The following is a 20,057-nucleotide window of genomic DNA, read 5'->3' on the forward strand; positions in this document are numbered from 1 at the left end:
TTACCTGCCATTCCTCTGAATTAGCAAGTTAAGTAGTTACAGATATTTTATATTCAGATGATATTATAATCCATCTCTCAGATCCATCTCTGGGTTGGGAAGAAAAGGGCACTGAGCACCTTGTGAAGTCTGTACAAATTTAGCCTTTTTTTACAGGAAGAAAAAAACTCTCAGAAAACTAAAGTCTTAGTTCATGCACAAAACTATGATAAAATCTATATTTGGTAACTTAATTGGAATGCCATCAAGCAGGTGTGCATTTATAAATACCTTGGAGTGCTGTTCCAGTCCTCACTGTCCTGGAGAGAACATTTTTTATATATATCTGGCAAGTATCTGGCAACACTTTTTATCTATTTTTTCTTTATCTTTTTCTTCTCTTTAATAATGTATGTTCCACCAGTATTATTATATTTGTGTCTTGATTTTTCCCTTTTTATTATTAATTAATTAAAAAATAATGAAATAAATAAAAGAAATAGAATAAAAAAGTATTGTACAGTATGGCTCTTCAGATATCCTGAGATTTTTCTGTACAAAGGGAGGTTATTTTATGCTTTGCAAAATGCAAAATGAAATCTTCATAGCAAAAGTCATTTCTCCATTTCTCTATGATGTCCAAGACTGTACTTTTAGAAAGCTTGACATCCTTGAAGTTGTCCCTCATTCGCGCTGTATTGTATTCTCAACATGTATTAGGAAAGCTGTTCTACATTTCAAGATAAGGTTGGTTGCTGTAGATGCTAGAATTTTGTACTACTTTTTAAATTTTGGCTAATATTTTTCCCTAGTAGGTCTGGTCTTGCAAGTTCTTAGTCTTTAGATCAATCTACCTAAAAAGGTTATTGACAAATTTCATCCCCCAAAAGCCTTGTTGGTGACCCTCTGCCCAATAAGCTTTGAAAGTGCCAGAATTATTCTTAAGAAATGTATCTGGATTTGAGCTTTAAAACTGTTAAAGAGTGGCATTCTGAAATGCACCTTGTGAAGTTTGTACAAATGAATACAAGCAAGCTTCCCACCTGTCCTCCATTATAGTTCTGAAATTTTGCTTGGCCATGCTTTTTGGTGTTCTGCTGGACTTTTATATAGATAGATAGATAGATAGATAGATAGATAGATAGATAGATAGATAGATAGAGATAGAGATAGAGATAGAGATAGAGATAGATAGAGATATAGATATAGATATATAGATATATAGATATATATGTTTTCTGAGGTTTAGATATATATATAGATATAATTTCCTGTTTTGGCCTAACCGAAGGCCATCCACAGGCAGTAGTCACAACAGTGACTGCTCATATTTATGTTAGCAATCTAAAATTTACACACACACACACACACACACACACACACACACACACATATATATATATATATATATGCAAATTATTCAAATTGCTAATAAAGAATTTGGGAGGCTAAGATGATCATTTCGAACTATTTATGTTCTCATCAGTTAGTCATACCCTTTATCTGAGATTCGAACCCGGGCTGATTATATATATATATAATCTGTAGAGGCTGATTATATATATATATATAATCAGCCCGGGTTCGAATCTCAGATAAAGGGTATGACTAACTGATGAGAACATAAATAGTTCGAAATGATCATCTTAGCCTCCCAAATTCTTTATTAGCAATTTGAATAATTTGCACAAATAATGAGCTGTCATAAGTTGACTAGTTCCTGTGGATAAGCCCTGAGCCGGGCCAAAACACGAATGAAAGAGTTAATTAGCAAGGTCCATTCAAAAAACCTTGACAAATACTTAAATATATATATATATATATATATATATATATATATATATATATATATATATATATATATATATATATATATATATATATATATATATATATATGTTTTCTGAGGTTTTCGCGGGTGTTTATATCCCATCCGTCATCATCAGGCTGGAGGCTTCAGCTTCCTTCTTCTGGGAGAAGCATGTGGTAGTGGCTGTTTGTTCCTCTTTTTTAAACTGCCAGAGGGGGTGTGTTCTGTGGGTGGAGGTGTGCTCTGATTGGGTGGGGGATTAAGTGTGTTCTGATTGGGTGGGAGTATGTTTTGAATGGTGAGTGTGTTCTGATTGGGTGGGGGTGTGTTTTGAGTAGATGGGCTGGTCTCAGCTGCCAGACTTAGACCTGAGCTGGTGATGTCACTGCATGTTTTTTTTTGTTCGTCAGAAAGTTCATTTCTAACTGTACATTTCCCCTGCTCTCTGCACCTGTTATGATAACTTATCTGGTAACCATAGTGAATCCCATATGACTAGCTATGTTATGGTTTCAGTCTGTTTAGTGCGCATGTCTAGAAAAAGTTCTCAGAGTTATTGTTTATTGTTTTATTCACTTTGCTGCTACTGTCTGTTACGTTAGGATGTAGTGAGCTAGCTCTGTATAATATATATTTAGTAAAAGGTATTTAGTAAGATTATGCGTCGTGTTTTTCTTGCCTTCCTGCACGCACATCATGCATTCTCTGAAGCACGGTCCGTCGCCCTCTACAAAGGTGATTTTTACCTTGACATTTTGGTATCGAGGATGGTTGATTTATGTTTTTGGAGATGCATGTTTCTGCGGCTGTTATCAGTTAGTTAGTGCTAGTGAGGCAGCGGTGATTAACTGCTGAAACATGTCAGGAAGGAAGCCACGGATGAAAAGGAGTCTTTCTGTGGGGCAGCTCCCCTCAACTTTAAAAACTCCTATAGCTTCGGCCACACGCCTTGGAGAAGACGCACCTGCTCCTGTCGACGATGCAAGGTCAGTCACTCCTTTTTCTACTTTTCCAAGCTCCCTGGCAGCTGCTTTTGGAAATGTTCACACTCCAGGGGCTCAAGATGAATTTCAAAGGCTTGGAGCGAAACCTAAAGTTCAGCCAAAGAAAATTTCTTCTGCTCCTTCAAGCCCCAAGCAAACTATGCGAGATAGGGCTATGCAAGGCTACTGTGAACAAATTGGGGTTTTTGAAAGGCGTTTGCAGCAGGCAAAGTAATATGTGTCAATGGTTCAGCAATATGAGAGGAATTATGAGCATGAACCGGCCATATTGCCACACCCACAAGAAGAAGCCATATTGCCTCCTTCTTCCCCAAAGCCAAAGTCACGCCCATCATTGAGTGTCATGCAAGACGAATGGGAACTGAAGGCTCCTATGTCACATGATTATGGGCTGTCCCAAAGGACATACAGAGCCACAGTGATGCCTGAAGCAAATGTTATAGCACCATCTACTGGTGAAGCTGCATTAAGACATAAATTGGAGCTCTCACTCTCGCAATTGTCTATGGAGGAGTCTTTGCTCAGAGATACAAGATTTCTGCCGTTATCTGAGGCTCCAGTCCCTGATGGTGCTAGGATTCCTGTTACTATTGCTTCTCCTGTTAATATTGCTTCTATGCAAGCCCCTCTACCTGGCAGAACACAGACATATTTAACCCACATGCAATTGCCACCGGGTTCTTATATGCGAAGGCCAGTGTCATCTGCAGGTTATGCTACTGCAACAGCCCCAGTGCCAGCGCCTCATGCTGGCCAGGGTGGAATAGCAGCTCAAAGACAGGCACAGCCAGCACCAAGACTACCGGCAGCTTCAATGCAACTGCCGCATGTCCAGGCACAGACGCCACTGGTGCCCCCTGCAGGTTATGGTCGGATTGCACAACCTGCACAGCCAGTACCTCAATTGTATATTCCTCATCAAACACCTTCCATTGTACCACTGGCTGGTGATTCAAAATTAAAGAAGTCAGGACAGAATTACAGGGCATGGGTCAGTGAGGTTGGACTTTTGTTATGCAGAGAAGGTACTCACATGATGGTGTTTAATCCTCCTGCCCAGCCATGGACTCCTGACATATGGGACTTGGATAATAGAGCATGCACAACTTTATTGATGTCAATGGACACTGAATTGCAGCTCACGTTTTCACAAGATGCAACTGCCCAACAAATTTGGACTCAGTTAGAGACATGTTATCAGCCTACATCAATTGAGTCTACATGTTTACTTTTGTCTGAGTTCCATGGTTCTAGATTAAAACCTGGTGAACATATTGGAGCACATTTGACTAAAATGAAAGGTATTAGAAAAGAACTGGGTGAAAAAGGCTATCCTATTGATGATTTTCAAATGATCAGCATTATCATCAATTCTTTGAATCATGAGTGGAAAGATGCTATTTCCAAGATTAATCAAGTGCCTATTGCTCAACGCACAGTGGATCATGTATGCAGAATTTTAGCCGAAGAAGAGGTACTTATGCAAGCTGCGCCACATTTAAGGGAACCACCTGCATCAAGAGCTTCAGTGAGGCGTGCCTTCCGTGGAAGGACCTACGTTCCAAGGATGCCAAGATGCTACATCTGCAATCGTGTGGGACATGCCACCCGGGATTGTCCCAAACGAGTTCCAGCGCCCGTCACATACCAGCCCAGAGGAGCAGATTCCAGAGGAGGCAGAGGTAGAGGCGGATGACAAGGTCGTGGTCGTGGTTCCAGGCGTGATCCACAAGCTCCACTTGCCACATTGGTTGTGACCAACGATCCACAGCCTCAACCAGAGTACGACAGACGACTTCTTTGGACTTTGGACAGCGGAGCAGCATTACATGTTACCTACAGAAAAGAGCTTTACACAGAGATGCATGAGCCTGAACCTGAACTTTGTGAACTTTACTCTTTTTCCAATCATCCTGTTCAGGTCATGGGAAAAGGAACTGTTTATATTGAAGAGCTCGGTGCTCTCATTCCAAATGTTTACTATGTTCCATCTGCCAGTAGTAATTTGCTTAGTCAGAGTCATTTGTCTAGGTTTTCTCATTTTCAGGTCCACCATCTTGAAAAAGCAAGTTATATAGTCAAAGACGGAGATATTGTTGCTGAAACCATGTTGATTGGTGGTGTTTATTATTTAAAACCAAAGTCTAAGCAGCAAGAGCAGGCAAGTATACACGTCCCAAAAAGCACAGGCCCAGAGAGAGACGTCCCAGAGAGAGATCCTGTTGCTACTCCAAAGGTTCCTAAAGATAATAAAAAGACAAAAAAGACACAGGTTGCTTACAGCAAGCCTGGGATTCCTGATAAAAATGCTAATGTTGAGAATTCACTAACAGGTAAACCTTTGCATTCCAGGTGTATCCATAAGTGGCACAGAAGATTGGGTCATGCCAGTTTCCGTGTTCTGAAGAAGATGCCAGAGTTCGCAAGAGGTTTGGATCTAAAGGGGTGTAAGGTGTTTTTGGACTGTGCTGTCTGCAAGAAAGCCAAATCCAAAGCAGCAGCAATTCCAAAACGCGCTACATGCCTGTCAACACGCATTTTTGATTTGGTACACACTGACATAGTTGGTCCTTTTGCACCAACACTTGGTGGTAAAAGATATTTCTTGACAATCGTTGATAATTATACTAGATATGGATATGTATATCCTATGAAAGAAAAATCTGAGACCTTTCAGATCTTTAAAGACTTTGCTAGTCTTGTCTATACCCAATTCGATGTCAACATTGCCAGAATCCAGAGTGATCGCGGTGCTGAATTCATGTCTCAGCGTTTCCAGGACTGGATGCGTGAGAATGGGATAGTACATCAGACATCTGCTCCTTATACTCCAGCTGAAAATGGGGTGGCAGAACGCAGAAATGGGGTTTTGCAAACCATGATGCGTTGCCTCCTTGAAGATGCTAACCTCAGTCTTCCATACTGGGGTGAAGCTATCAAATATGCTAACCATATCATCAACCGTACTTGGAGTAGTGTGATAAATCAGACCCCTTATTTCATGTTGTATGGACACAAGCCTGATCTCTCACATCTCCATATTTTTGGTTCATATGCTATGGTGAATATTCCTTTAGCCCAAAGAAAGAAAGGGGGTCCTGCAGCAAAAAGGATGAGATTTATGGGCATTGATGATAATTCAAAATGGAGCAAATACATTGACTCTCATCACGTTATTGTGGTTTCACAATCTGCTACTTTTGAGGAAGATGCTGACTGGTCCAGGATTCATTCTAACGATCCTGGAGTTTATTTTCCTAGAGATGATGTTGCTGATGCCATACAACCTGATGATCAAGATTCACAGGATAATGTTCCTTCCACGAGTTCTTCTCAACCTACTGTTCCGTCTTCGCAAGCTGCCGTTGCTGCCACTGGCGACAATGATGAAGACGAGGACGACACGGAAGAAGAATGGACGGTTGGCCCGAGGCATTCCAAGAGGTCCACAAAGGGAATCCCTCCGGTACCGGTACCTTTGATTTGTAATGTTACACTTCCACCTGAGAAGTTCACACACATCAAACATCTTCCTGAATCAGAACAAGATAAATGGTTTCAGGCAATGCAGGCTGAAATGGACAGTCTAAAGAAACTCCAAGTGTTTACGCCTGCAAGCCCTCCAGCAAACAAGAAAGTTATTGGTACTCGATGGGTCTACAGGATCAAAAAGAAGCCGAATGGTGAGTCGTTGTACAAGGCCAGACTCGTAGCCCAGGGTTTCGCTCAACGTTATCCTGAGGACTATACAAATACATACTCACCCACAGTGCGGACTGAAAGTGTGAAAATTGCTTTAGCCACTGCAACTATCCTTGGCCTGGAAGTTTTCCAGTTCGACGTTGAAACGGCTTATCTACACGCTGATCTTGACGAGGACATTTACGTCAAAGGTCCTCCAGGTTTCAGACAGCAAGAAGGGGATACCTGGTTTCTACACAAAAGTCTTTATGGTCTGAAACAGTCTGGTTTAATGTGGTACTTATGTTTTTCTGACAAACTAAATTCAATGGGCTTTATTAAGTCCGAAACAGATGAATGCGTGTTTACAAAAAGATCCGATAATAGGTATGAGATAATTCTTGTTTATGTCGATGATATTGTTTATATTGGTTCAAATAAGCAGATGAGTGAGGTTTTTGCTAAAGCTTTACAAAAGTTTTTCACGTTGAAGTGTTTAGGATGTATTAACACTTATTTAGGTGTTCAAATTGCCAAAACTCAGAAGGGGTTTAGTCTTACACAAGAAGAGAAGATTGAACAACTGTTACATCACTGTAACATGGAGGATGCTAAGCCTGTGAGTATACCCATGCAAACTGACTTTCATATTTTGGCACATGAACCAAGTCCTGAGTTCGAAGATCAAACACTATATCGCTCAGTCATTGGGTCGCTGCTGTATATTAGTAGTTGGACTAGACCCGATATTGCACTTAGTGTTAATCTGTTATCACGACATGTAGGCAAGGCAAAACAGTTTCATTGGACATGTGTTAAAAGTTATTGAGGTATCTAAAACACACCAAAGACATGAAGTTGTTGTTGGAACCAACACATACTGACTATGCAGAGTTATGTTGTTATGCAGATTCAGATTGGGCGAGTGATAAGAAGTCACGGAAAAGTACATCAGGTTATATGATGTTTTTGAATGGATGTCCTGTTTACTGGCATGTGCGTAAACAGAATTTTGTTTCTTGTTCCTCTACAGAAGCTGAGTAGGCTTGTGTGTCTGATGCATGCAATTCTTTAACCTGGTTTGATGCTTTAGTCACAGATATCTGGACACATCCGATTCGACCGATCACTGTGATGGAAGATAATGAATCTGTGGTTTATATTTCTGAAATACGTTTTACAGGTTCAAGGTCCAGACACATTGACATCCGATATCAAAACATAAGGAAACTGGTTAAACAAGGTTTTGTGACATTACAGTATGTGCCTACACGTGATCAAATTACTGATATGCTGAACAAACCACTTCCTACAGCCCAGCATGAGTATCTGCGTGAGAAGATGTGCCTTACTTGAGTCTGCACTTTGCTGACGAAAGAAGGGGAATGTCACTGCACGTTTTTTTTTGTTCGTCAGAAAGTTCATTTCTAACTGTACATTTCCCCTGCTCTCTGCACCTGTTGTGATAACTTATCTGGTAACCATAGTGAATCCCATATGACTAGCTATGTTATGGTTTCAGTCTGTTTAGTGTGCATGTCTAGAAAAAGTTCTCAGAGTTATTGTTTATTGTTTTATTCACTTTGCTGCTACTGTCTGTTATGTTAGGATGTAGTGAGCTAGCTCTGTATAATATATATTTAGTAAAAGGTATTTAGTAAGATTATGCGTCGTGTTTTTCTTGCCTTCCTGCACGCACATCATGCATTCTCTGAAGCACGGTCCGTCGCCCTCTACAAAGGTGATTTTTACCTTGACAGGTGAGTTGTGCTGCTTTTGTTTGGCTTCGTGTTTGTGGTGGTGCCATGTTTTTATAGTGGGTGTCAGTTTGCTTATTGTGTGGTTTGGAGGGGTTTAAAGTGGCTGATGTAGCAGCTGTAGTTAGGTTTCTGTTTTGTGGTTGTGCCTCGTTATCATTGTGGGTTCAGATTTGCTTTTTGAATGGTTGTGTGGTGGTGATGTCATGTGATGTTATCATGAGTTTGGGTCTGGTATCATTCTTGGTGGTTGGGACTCGTCTGTCAATCAAGGCGGGTTTCCAAATGGCTGGTAGGCGAGAGGTATCATCTCGTTTGTTCATGCTGTGGGGGCGTTTTTCTATCTCAATGGCTTCTCTGATTATTCTGTTATTATTCTCAGAAAGGGAGAACAAACTTCATCCCTGGTCCAACACTTTGAACACTTTGAAGCCACGGGACATGAAATTGATTTTAAAAAAACCAAAACTATCGCAAAAATTGAACATTTTAACAACAGAATAATCAGAGAAGCCATTGAGATAGAAAAACGCTCCCACAGCATGAACAAACGAGATGATACCTCTCACCTACCAGCCATTTGGAAACCCGCCTTGTTTGACAGACGAGTCCCAACCACCAAGAATGATACCAGACCCAAACTCATGATAACATCACATGACATCACCACCACACAACCATTCAAAAAGCAAATCCGAATCCACAATGATAACAAGGCACAACCACAAAACAGAAACCTAACTACAGCTGCTACATCAGCCACTTTAAACCCCTCCAACCCACACAATAAGCAAACTGACACCCACTATAAAAACATGGCACCACCACAAACACGAAGCCAAACAAAAGCAGCACAACTCACCAGCTCAGGTCTAAGGCTGGCAGCTGAGACCAGCCCATCCACTCAAAACACACCCCCACCCAATCAGAACACACCCACCATTCAAAACACACTCCCACCCAATCAGAACACACTTAATCCCCCACCCAATCAGAGTACACCTCCACCCACAGAACACACCCCCTCTGGCAGTTTAAAAAAGAGGAACAAACAACCACTACCACATGCTTCTCCCAGAAGAAGGAAGCTGAAGCCTCCAGCCTGATGATGACGGATGGGATTCCATCGAAACGTTGCACCTACACCTTTAGTTCTACGCGGGGAAAAACCTTCTCTCTTTCTTTCTCTTTTCTCTCTCTCTCTGTATGTTTATACACAGAAAAACAAACATAGACACAGATTCATTCACATATACATATATGTATGCCCAGTTGTACTTCAGAAATAACATAGTGATTAAGATATTTAAAAACCAGCAGAAAAAGTTTTTTGTTTTGTTTTTTAAAAAAGTTTTTTGAGTTATTTATATTTATTTTAACTTTGGTACTACCCAAGTTCAGAATAGCTCTATATAAATGAAACAAGATAAATTAAAAATATAATAAGGAAAGAAAATAAAGTGGCAATCCGGATCCCAAACTCCCAAACCTACAAAGGTTTCCATTCACCGTACACCAATGTTTGAGAGAACAGAATGCCATCAGGATGGGTCAGGAGAATCCAGATCGCAAGATGGACCTCATTCCAGAAGGCTAGTTTTTGCACATGACTTTAAAAAAAATAATCAGCCAAGGGATTGTTCATTATAATTTCTGTAGCAATATATTATCCATTGGTAGCTAGCTGGGCCTGTTGAAACTTTACCAGTAAGAGAAGAAGAGAAAAACAGATTTACTCCCAGGTGACCCATCACTATTTCAACTATTCTATTGCAGATGACTAAGACCTATTTTAAGCTATGAAAATTAGTTAGCAAGAAAAACAATCTATCATTTTTAATACATATATAATTTTATTGATCAATTTTATTATAAAAATATAAAATAAAAATAAAGACAGTAGGAAAATAGGGGAGGGAAAAAAGGGGAGGAGAAAAGTGTTGGGTAAAGGGAAAAAAGAAAATCAAGAACTTCCAACTCTTTTCACAGCAGTAGAATAAAGATAATAATATTGTAGCCTTAACTTTTTGTTTTTGCATACTTAGTATATAGTAGCCATTTCTATAACAACAAACTTATTTAATCAGCAAATCTCTAATACATTTTTTTTTCTATCTTGAGCACAAAATCTAGAAGTGGCTTCCAAGTAGAAACAAAACAGCATGTATTCTTTTCTTTCAGTAAAGCAGTTAATTTGTCTCCTGTAATCCAATTTAATTATTTTTCAAGTTTTTGTCAAAGTACCTAAGTTGGCACAAGCAGAGGACTGGAGCAGCTTAAATTGTAGATGTGGCTGTGCCTTCAAGAAGAAATAGAACCATATGCTGGCTATTGTACATTAGCAGAGAGAGGCAAAATGGTGTTTTCATTAACTCTGGTGATGACAAGAATTTCCCTGCTGTTATACTTGTTTCTCCTGATCAAAATAGATACTGAGGCTCTGTAAGTAGCTAGAGAATTAATGAAGAGTGCACTTAAAGCTTGGGGTGTAGGAATAGGTCTCTGTGAACAAAAAAACATGTTTCTTTGTTCACATGGTTTTTGACAAATCATGAAAGAAGCTCTGGAAGGCCTCTGAAAGTTTAAATTTATCCTTGCTTAATTCAGAGGAGAAAACCAGCATTCAGTTTTAGATTTTGCCGGAATGTTTGCTAGTTAGCAGTCTTCTTAAAGTTCTTGCCTCTTGTCCTTTTCTGTCAATCTTAACTTCCAGTTTCTGCTTTTGCTTAGATAAAAGCTGTTTTCTTTAGCTGAAGACTTTCTAGTTCCTTGTGGTGGTGGGGGGTTCTGTCAACTCCTTGTTTGCCTTTGAGGTTTCATTGGTGGGGACTCAGCTAATAACCTTAACAATGACGATCCATCTGTGAAAGGAAGCTATAAGTCTTGGAGCATCATCCAACATCCCACAATCTGCAGAAATAACCTGGGTTTGTTTTCATTAAACAAACAAACAAACCTTCCCCTATACAGTCTATATTCAACTATGCATAATTTTGAAGGAGACGTAGGTTTTGACCATTTCTTCCAAAATCTGTTTTGAAACAGCAGGTCTACAGATGCTTCTTCTGGCTGCACCGACTATAAGTATCAAAGCACTCTGATGAGGAAAATGGTGTGAGGTGAACAGCATCAGCTATGTGCAGAAAAGGTCTCACTGAAGCAAAGCCTTGTTGCCTTGTTCACCTGTAACTCATATCTATTGTGTGCAATTTTTCCAGAGGAACAGTTTTTGCACATATTTAATAACAGATGCTCACAAGCCTAATATGCATTGTTCCCAAGTATATATTGGTTTGTGTTCCATGCTTGAGGCAAGAACAATGGACGTTGGGAAATCCCATCAATTTCTGAGATGAATGAAGTTAGTCTGTGTACTTTTCTTTAAAAAAAATAATGGAGAACTTCTTTTCTATCAATCCATGATGAGTTAAAAATTAGAGAACTGAAGGAAACTGGAATAACTTGGAAATATGAAAAGCAAGCTATGAGTGTCAGATCCAAGTCCAGTGCTTTCACCAGCAAAATCTCCAAGAGGTTCTACTATCTTTGACTGAATGTGAGTAGAAATCTCTCAAGAAAGCAGGATATGGCTACCTAGATTTATCAGGATTCCCAAGCAAGAATAAAGTGTAAAGCAAGAAAGGAAATGTTGAGATCCTAGTGCTAGGTAGGCTATAGTTAGCCTCTGAAAGTAAATGGGGTGAATAAAAATTGGTTCAATTTACATAGAAAATTACAATGGAAAAGATTTCATAGATATGATTTAATGTCAATGATGCTCATTAAGTTACTTAGTTGTTAATGTGACTCTTCCTAGTCACATTAACAACTAAATTTTATTTAAAGAATTCCCTTTGTCCTTTTTGGCTATTCAGATTACAGTTCAGGGCCATATTTGGGAGGAGTTCCATGAACCATAGCCAAGTCTTTTGAAGATAAAGTGTCAACTTGTGGCATCTTTCTTATCATAAAGAGGGTTCCCATTCATTTATGAACCCATGCTGCAAATTATACAACTTTGGTATCTCTGTTAATCAGAATAGGATGGATCTAATGAACATTCCACAAATTATTCCTATTTGTTGATATCTCAGAGGGTTACTTAAATTGTCTTCTTCTCAATCTAACTTAAACCTTTGTAATTCTTTACAAACCAGAAATCATCTTTGACATTAGAGCTACTTTCAATAACAGACCCAAATACTGAATAAGCTGAATGAGAAAATTGTGTTCATTTCATGAATATAGTTAGGTTTGACCTCACCAAGGCAGAAGTTACTGAAGCTTGACTCCAGTATAATTGGAAAGACATCCAGGGGCCATTTTAATTGTATGTGGAAATGACCTTGGGAGACAGATGGAAGAAATGCATACTAGACAACATTCAAATAAGAGATAGCTTATCCCACAGAACCAATGGGGACATGCCAAATGCTTCAGAAGGGACTTCTCTAGTTTCGTGGATTATAAAGGCAAGGAGAGAGAGATGTACTTTTAGAATTAGAATATTGATATCAGCTTTTCAAGATAGCCCAAATATGATGAACATCCAGAAGTACTGGCTCTAACTTTATTACAAGTTACATTAACAGAATCTGAAAGTATCTGTATATCTGTATGTAAGGGGAAGGTTGGAAGTTGGACAGAGATTATTTAATACCACTGGGTTGAAGGAGGACCTTCTGAGAAAGGGGCAAATCACTACCCTCTCAAAAAAGGTAGCACATGAGACACCACTTAACCACATACCACTTCCCAAGAGGCCTAAACCAACCGAACCCAGGTGACCAAAGTGCAGGCTGTCTTCTCCCTCACTATCAACTGGGTTCAAACTCTTCACTGATTACCCTTGGGCACTTCCATAGGATGTGCCCTGCTGGTATACAACTGTGGCTGAAGCTGAACAACTGCACCTGATAGTGCTATGAAAACTTTTCCCAACAACTTTGCAAGGGCTTCTTCATACCTTCCTTCAGGGATCTGGTCACCTGAAACAGGCCACTGCCCAGCTATCTGCAGATGAAATCAGAGTGGAGAAGTGACCTCCCTTTGCTGTCCTTCCTGGCACAAAGTAAGTCCTAATAAACTCTCTTTCCTGTGTCCAGTTAACTTTGCTCTTCATCTTTTACCAGTTAGATGTGCGTTTAGTACATACCCATCCTTTTACCAATTTTCTGGAATGTTTTCTATTGCATGTATCACACTCCAATGCTTTTGAAATGTAGAGTTATCTAAAATGCTTTCTAGGTTTGGTGTGTTGACACAGCTGCTTATATATGAAAGCCAATGAGAATTTACTTACCTATGCCAGGAAACCAATTTCAGTATTTGTTGGTCTCTAAATCTGATTATTCAATCTGCATGAGGAAAATGATTTTGGCTCTATTTTTGCAGTCTGAAAAGTTGTTTTGAACAATGTAAGAACCAAAATGGCATTTCTAATATAAACAGTGGTGGCTTCAATATATTCAGACAAATTTTGCTAAAATTCTGACCTTTGAAGCCTTCAATTACTTATTAGAACCTGATTTTTATCTCCAAATTCCTTCCTAAGCTTATTTGAGAACTCATATCAAGTTCTTATGGAAAGGTCACAGTAGCCTGCCATGTTATCTGGATTACCATCTTTTCCTCATAAACTATGACATTTCAAAAATGTCAGCATCTAAGAAATCTACACAACATGGAAATGGAAAGTGAATGGAGCGCTTTTCTTCCATTCCACACCCAAGTCACATAACCATGATGAATATATGCAATACAGGTGTACGTATACCAGGTGAACCAACTTGCTACTTTCCAGGCCATGAGGAGTGTGTGTCATGGTTCTGACAGATGAAACTCTTCGAGGCATTGTTTACCTTTTATCGTTTATTTGAGAAACAAAGTATCAGCACTACATAGTTGAAACCAGAAACTAAAATTCCCCTCCCCTGGGTACAAAGTAACAAAGTGCAATTTCCTCCTCCAATAAACAGTCATAAAGTCACATCCCCCAATTATCTTGAAACACAGGCTTTCTCCCCAGCTCTCCAGCCTGCCAAAACACTATCAGATCTGGGCCCAATGTCCTTGGGTTCCCATTATTGTTATGACGAGCTGGACTCTCATCCCTATTGCCCCTCCCAGCAGCAACTAATTCTAAAAGCAATAGAGAAAATGGCTGCTTTTCCATCTGTTGTAGAAGTAAGAACATCCGATGTAAGCAGCATTGACATCTGATGTTAGCAGTGTTGACATCTGGCAATGGAAACAACATCATAGGTTAAGGGTTGCCGTTACATTTGTTAGGCTGTTTCTTATAGAATCTATTAATAAGTCTGTCAGCTTTTACATCACTAGATTTCAACCAGGTGGCTTCAGACAATGGATACCCCTTCCACTGCACTAAGTACTGCAATTTCCCTTTAAAAATTCCAGAATCAAGAATACGCTTCACTTCATAGTGAGTCTGTCCTGCTATTATGAGAGGTCTTAAGGTGGAATCCTGAAAAGGTTTCAGCAAGTTACAATGAAATACAGGGTGAACTTTTCCTAGGAGTCTTGGAAGTTTTAGTTCTACCATGACCAGGTTAATAATCTTTATAATGAAGAAGGGTCCTAAGTACTTTGGTCCTAGCTTCTTACTAGGTAACTTAAGCCATAAATATTTTGTGGACAAATAAACCTTTTCCCCAACTTGGAATGTCCTTTGAGGAGCCCTTTTTTATCTTCCTGTTTTTTATATGTCTCAGAAGCCTTTTTCAAAGCAGTTTTCATGGTTTTCCAGACTTCTTTCCACCCCCTCACCCATTGATCAAGAGTTTGGGAAGTGGAAGGTCCCTGAGGATATTCGTGTATTGGGCTGAACTCTTTTCCTGTGGCCACTTTAAAAGGCATGAAGCCGGTATTGCTGTGAACAGAGTTATTGTAAGCAACCTCTGTGAAATGGAGGAGGTCAGTCCAGTTTGTTTGTTGATAATCCACATAGCATCGGAGATATTGTTCCACCATTGAATTCATGGATTCAGCCGCCCCATTGGTAGATGGGTGAAAGGCCGAAGATAGTTCTTGAGATGAGCCAATTAGTTTAAGAAAACTCCTCCAAAATCTAGCTCTAAACTGCACCCCCCTGTCAGAGATGATTCGTTTTGGTGCACCATGCAGTCTGTAGATGTGTTTCAGGAACATCTTGGTTAGTCGCAGGGCAGATGGGAGCCCTTTGCAGGCAATAAAATGAGCCTGCTTTGAAAACAGATCTATCACAGTCCAGATGACCTCATTTCCCCTACTTTCAGGTAGGTGTACTATAAAATCCATAGCAATTTCTTCTCATGGTTGGGAAGGGTCCACCACTGGTTGTAATAACCCAGGGATTTCCCCCAGAATTCTTTTCATGGTGGCACATACAGCACAACTCTGGACATAGTTTTCCACATCCCATTTCAATCCCAGCCAGTAAAATTGTCAGCGGATGAAGTGTAGTGTTTTTAAATATCCAAAATGCCTAGCCTGCTTTACATCATGGCTGTGTCAGAGCGGATTAAGGTGGAGGATCTCAGGCAAGTATAACTTTCCCCCTTTGTAAGCCAAACCATCCCTGCATGTTAGGCAGGTTTGATTGTCCTTGAACCATTGGTCAGTGAGGAGCTCTCATTTTATTTTCTTTGCCCCATGGTCACTGGGGTTTGGGACTCTTGAAGGTGGGACTCTGTTGAGAAGCAGTTTGTGAAGTGGAGATAATCTCTTCATGCTGGTTCTTGTACTGGGACAGTCTGGATAAAGCATCAGCTAAGAAGTTTTTTCTTCCCGGTATGTACTTTAGGCTAAAATTAAAACAGTTAAAGTATTGTGCCCATCATACTTGTTTTGGGGACAATTTGTGGGGAGTTTTCAGTGCTTCTAGGTTTTTGTGATCAGTCTATACCACGAAAGGCATCTTGCTCCCTTCTAGATAGTGTCACCAGTTTAATAGAGCCCAATGGATCGCAAAGGCTTCCTTTTCCCACACAGCCCACCTACTTTCGCACTCAGTGAATTTTTTCAAGGTGCAGGTGCAGGGTTGTAGGGTCCCACGTTGGTTCATTTGCAGTAGCACAGCTCCGATGGCCATGTTGCTGGCAATGGGTTCCCTAGGCAAGGACGCTTTAAGACCAGTTTGACCACAAATAGCCCTTTTAAATTCTCAAAACCAGTTTGACAGTTCATAGTCCATGCTAGTGGTTGGTTTAGACATAGCTTTCCTTCCTCTTTGCCTGTTTTCAGTAATTCCGTAAGGGGTAAGGCAATTTCAGCAAAGAAGGGGATGAACTGACGGTAGAGGTTGGCAAATTCCAGAAAGCTCTAGAGCTGTTTGCAAGTCTTTGGGGGCTGCCATTCAATTAGGGCTTTCACTTTGGTCAGGTCCATTTCAATACCCTTGCCTGAAATTCTGTATCCAAGATAATCAACTTGGGTCTGGTGAAACTCACACTTTGATAGTTTAACATAAAGTTTGTCATTCAACAGTTTCTTTAGCACTTCTCTCATTAGTTTTACATGGCCAGCCATATTCGTGCTGTATATCAGGATGTCAGCAAGATACACCAAAAACCCTTTGTATAAATGGTCATGTAGTATCTGATTAATCAGCTGCATGAAGACAGCTGAAGCCCCCTGTAGTCCAAACAGCATGACTTTAAATTGGTAGCTTCCCATGGGACAGTTAAAAGCAGTCTTCCACTCATCTCTCTCCTTTATCCTCACCCATAATATGCCTCTCTCAAGTCAAACTTAGTGAAGATACTCCCCTTTGCCAGTTGGATTAGTAAGTCCTTCAGGAGGTGGAGGAAGTATTTTTTTCCCCATGCTCACAGTGTTCAGACCTTTATAGTCCATGCAGAGATGAAGCAACCCATCTCTTTTTTCCTTTAAAATAATACTGGGGCTCCCACAACAGACTTGGCCCATTCAATAAATCCTCTTGCTAGGTTCTTGTCCATCTCCTCCATCTCCTCCATTTCAAGGGGGGACATTCTTGGTCATGGGAGTTTGGCTCCTGGTAACAGTTCAATAGAGCAATCATTAGGTCAGTGGGGAGGCAGGGTGTTGCATTATTTCTCACTAAATGCCTCCACTAGGTCTTGGTACTTGCTGGGAATGAGTGGCTCTCCTGGTTGAGACAGGGCAGCTATTTGCGCTACCTCATTAGGTGAGCTGAGCTGTCCTGTAATGTCCATCAAGTTAAGGGGGGGGAATGGGTCCTATAGGTAACCTCACAGTCCTCATTCCCTTCTCCCACCATATAAACAGCTTCCATTTGTCTAACCAGGCTAGCCCTAGGATCATGGCCTCAGTCATTTTCAGAGCCACCATGAAACAAATGAACACCCAGTGCTCACCTATTTCTAAGGATAGGGGTTCAGTTAATTGCATTATTAAAGTTCTTCCCATTAGGGAGCCATCGGCTTGCTAAACCTCATGGGTTTGGAGAGCAGTCTTGCTCGTATGCCCATTTTCAGGGCAAGTGACAAACTAATAACGCACCAGGAGCATCCTGAGTCCACTAGCACTTTCAAATCTACATGTGCCTCTGTCTTATGAATTATGCGTTTGGCAGGTAGAGAAAAAGGTGGAATGGGTCGACTCACCATCAGGTTGTTCATTTCTTCGTCATCACTGTGTAGGAGGGTAGAGCAGCAGCAGATCCGGCTTGGGCCTCGGCACTCTCCTGCATGGGGGATGTGACTTGGGCAACAGGTTCCTGCATGATCCAGTTGGATTTTTCTTTCGCTGGCTGCTGGGCTAGTTTCTTCTTTGCTAGTGGTCCTAGTCTATTCTGTTGTTGAGGGTAAGGGACTGGACAACCCACTGCTCAATGTCTCTATTGTCCACAACTGAAGCATTTGACTGGTGGGCCTGTAGGTGGCTTGGGGTCTTCGGTAGCCATGGCAGTTGTAGGCTTTTGGGGGGTGGGGGGTGACCATTTGGGTTGATCTGGCCTTGGCCTGCTTTCTTGTGGTGGGGGCTTCTTATAGCAGGCAAGCTGGACATCCAGTCTTACTGCTGCCTGGTACCATTCTTGCAATTGATTTGGGACTGCTCAAGAGACACGAGCCTGGGAGAGGTGGTTGTCCTTGAAGATGAACATCTTCTCCTTGAAGATGAACTAGGGATGCTTGGGCCACCTCTTTATTCGACCAGCTATCTTGCAAAACTCTCCAGTGCAGGCCAGTGCAGGCCTGCCAGCTTGTCTTATCTTATGGACTTGCTCCTCCACTTTGAGGGCAATGGATGGGTCCTCGAATCTTGCTCTCAGTCCTAGAAGGAAGAGATGGAGGTCCCCCAGTTTGGGTGCTTGCTCACTGTATAAATTGTTCAGCCACTCAGATGCTTCCCCTTCTAAGTTAGATACAACCACATCGACCATAGCAGCTGGGTTCGGGTAACAATAGGTGCAGCAGTTTATGTGGAAATGCACCTAGTTGAGGAAGAAGATCAGCTTCTCTGGATCTCCATCGAAAGTTGCTCTAAGGGGTGACACCATCAGCGGTTGCTGTGCTCCCCAGGGAGCCTGCATTCCAGTGGTTCTGGCCTCCCCACTGTGGCTGCTGCATCCCCAGTTGCTGCAGGCCTCCCAGAGATAGTTGCACATTCAGGGGCTGTTGCCACCCCCATGGCTATTGCTGCATTGCTGGTGGCTGTGACATCCCCAATTGCTGTATGATCCCCAATGGTCTCAGCAGCTGCTGGAATGACATCCCCAGATGCTGCAGGCCCCCCTATGGCCCTGGCAGTGGTTGTTGCCAGATCCCCAGAGGTTACAGGCCCCTAAGCAGTTGCTGCACATTTGGAGACAGAGGCCAGCCCCACTGCTGCTTCTGCACCCCCAATGGTTACTGGCCTTCCCATGGTGGTGGATGCATCACCCCTGGTTGCTGCAAGACTCCCATCTGCTGCTGCACATTCAGGGGCTGCGGCCATCCCCATGGCTGTAGCTGTACCTCCAGAGGCTGTTAGCCTCCCAGCTCTGGGGGCTGGGGGATCCCCCATTGCTGTATGAGCTTCAGGCTGGGTGGCCAGCAGGCATGTTGATCCAGACTTCAGCTGTCCCAATGACGGCTTGGGTTTTTGTCTCACTGGTGGCAGTTTGAGCTTTTGGAAGGGTGATGACTGGAGCTGTCCCTCCCCATGGGGCTGCAGGCCATGGTAGGTGGCTTCGTGGACAGGGAAGCCACTTGACCTATGCAGGTGGGGCTGGGCTTCCCTTCAGCATGAATTGGTGGCTGCCTCACTGATCATCATGATCCCTTGCATATGGAGAATGGGAAGGTTGTTCCCCATTTTTCATATCTAGCTCCTCAAATCTTTCCACCAACTTCTCCACTGATTGACTATGTACTGCGGACAGGTACTTCCACTTACCAGAGTCCTCAGAGTCCTTATCTTAAAGAATCTTTTATTTGAGAAACAAAGTATCGGCACTACATAGCTGAAACCAGAAACTAAATTCCCCTCCCCTGGATACAAAGTAACAAAGTGCAATTCCCTCCTCCAATAAACAGTCATAAATCACATTCCCCAATTAGCTTGAAGCATGGGCTTTCTCCCCAGCTCTCCAGCCCGCCAAAACACTACCAGCTCTGGGTTCCCATGACTAAGTTATTATTGTTATGACTAGCTGGACACTCATCCTATTCCCCCTCCCAACAGCAGCTAATTCTAAAAGTAATAGAGAAAATGGCTGCATTTCCATCTGTTGTCAAAGCAAAAACATCCTATGTTAGCAGCATTGACATCCTGCATATCACCATCGGTATTTAACACCCAAAAAATAGTCAAAGATGTGCAATGGTATTTCAAATGTAT

The sequence above is a fragment of the Vipera ursinii genome (assembly GCF_947247035.1).
Source record: "Vipera ursinii genome assembly, chromosome: 3".
Lineage (NCBI taxonomy): Eukaryota > Metazoa > Chordata > Lepidosauria > Squamata > Viperidae > Vipera > Vipera ursinii.